This window comes from Megalobrama amblycephala, linkage group LG8 (genome assembly GCF_018812025.1).
Source record: "Megalobrama amblycephala isolate DHTTF-2021 linkage group LG8, ASM1881202v1, whole genome shotgun sequence".
NCBI classification, from domain to species: domain Eukaryota; kingdom Metazoa; phylum Chordata; class Actinopteri; order Cypriniformes; family Xenocyprididae; genus Megalobrama; species Megalobrama amblycephala.
In genome coordinates, this window is record NC_063051.1 from 27,628,740 (window position 1) to 27,631,164 (window position 2,425).

The following is a 2,425-nucleotide window of genomic DNA, read 5'->3' on the forward strand; positions in this document are numbered from 1 at the left end:
CTTACAGAGTACTGCATGTTAAGACAGAGCATCCTACCATAATGCTGCAGGACACAATTTCTCTTTCAGATCAAATGCATATAGTTAATTTGATACATCTCAGCTTTTCCACAGGATAGTTTTAAATATCAGAACCTTTATCATTGAGATATTCAGAGAGTCACCAAACATTTACACATCTTTGTTAGAAGGAACCATGAATAGACCTGAATAGACCTCTTGCAGCTGTTCATTTCAAAGGTCTGATAGATATTTTAATATTCAAAACTATATTTAAATATAGAGCTTATCTGGTGAGAAAATTATAGCTCTGATATGTAAACAGGTCAGAGAGAGTTAATATATAAACTAAAATGTATACAGTACATACTGACAATATCAGAGTTGACAAAACATAAGAATAACAATTCACAAATTAGCAGCTAATTTACCCTCAAAAGTTTTGGCAAAATCAGATTCCCAGTATATTTGATATCAAATTTTGATATTAGGTATTAAAACGGAGGCAATTTACTAAATGCAGTGTCATTTCTTACGTGATATAATTATTCAACATTATAGAAAACTGAATTTTATTAAAAAGAGATGTTTGAGCATGACAGTGGTAATTCATCAAATGACAAAGAAGAGCCTTATAACCAGACGCAGACGCAGTCAAGCACACTTTTGACATTTTAGACAACTGATCCAGCCTGGATCACAGTGGTGGCGTGATACTGTACAGTGTGAATAAATTCAGCTCAATTCATTCAGTGAATTCCACCCTAATTGTGCCTGTCATCAGAGTATCAGTGCATAACAGAGTACATTTTTACCAGATCAATACCTAGTCATTGAAATCTATTTATGACCCGATTTTCTGTTTTAAATGTTGGTAAGATTACAAAATGAGACTCTTCGTTTTCTCCAGATTACAGCATATGTGCACTCTACTAAACGGATCTATAAATTTTTCATACACACATGACAAATGTTTGAACCTCTTCCATTTTAAAATACGTAGCAAAAGTTTTTCAGGCAAACTGTTGTTCATACAGTATAACCACAGTGGTTTGTCCCATAGTATAATTGTCATAATCTTTGGTGGCATATACCTGAAGACCTCAACAACAGAACAAAGAAGAACATACACATCATGAAGTTATTGATCATAAAAGTATTGAGATGAGCCTCTCACATGTACTGTTGCAAAATACCCCATCTATGGAACAACAGTTCAATATATTATAAAACTAAGGGGATGAATGGGCTCCACATGTTCAGAAGACTCAGAATCAGCACAACTTTAAAGTCAACATGAAATAGAGTTTGCACTTCCTACTTTATTCCCAATGTATTAAACAGTGTACAACAAGACTTGCTTTTATGCATTAGAAATTGATTGGTTTAGATACCAACATTGATTTGTGACATCAGCCAACTGTTTTATCTTGATAACATACACAATGTCTACTTATACTAATATAAGATAGCCAACCTGGTTGACAAAGGCTACTTTCACTAACTCCGCCCACCACTGCTCAGATATTTTACCTTTAGTACAAATAGTATATTACTTCTATTTACACTTTATGCGAAGAGCATCTATCACTCTTTGCACTTGCTATTATTTTAACAGTTATTAGCACAGTTTTTAATTTTACAGTGTGTGGAACAAGCACTGAAGAATAGTGCACAGTAAGAATGAAAAAGTATGTTAATGGGATGGTTCACCCAAAAATGAAAATTATCCCATCCCATTATTCCTCTGCGCCTCCGCGTTTGTCATTACGTTGTGCGTCAGGTCAAAGGAGACTCTTCCGCAGCAAATCGACTTGCGCATTCTGCGTACGGTCGTCCACCTGAAGCTAGATATTTGAATTTATAAAGTTTTAAATATGGATATTTTTCTTACAACAACACATTGCTTCACTTCACTTCAGAAGGCCTTTATTAACCCACTGGAATCGTATGGATTACTTTTTTATGGATGGATGCATTATTTTTTACTTCAAAACATGGCCCTCCATTCACTACCATTATAAACCTTGGAGGACTAAGGATATTTTTAAATATATCTCTGATTGTGTTCGTCTGAAAGAAGATAGTCATATTCACCTTGGATGGCATGAGGGTGAGTAAATCATGGGATAATTTTCATTTTTGGATGAACTATCCCTTTAAGAAAGTTAATTGGGTCAATTTTGATTTCATGTTGACTTTAAGCAAAAGAGTAAAAGATTTCACTAAAATATATTGATTGATGTGTCAAAGTCAGTTGATGAAAAAAAGAAGAAAAAAAAATGCTTCATGTACTAAACAAACTTCCCAAAATGGCCCAACGACAAACATCAATCAAATCGGCCTCGATTTTCATCCATATCTGGCATCTTTTAATTGTGTCCATATCACTTTTTAGTGTAAAGCATACTGCTGCAAGTTCTCA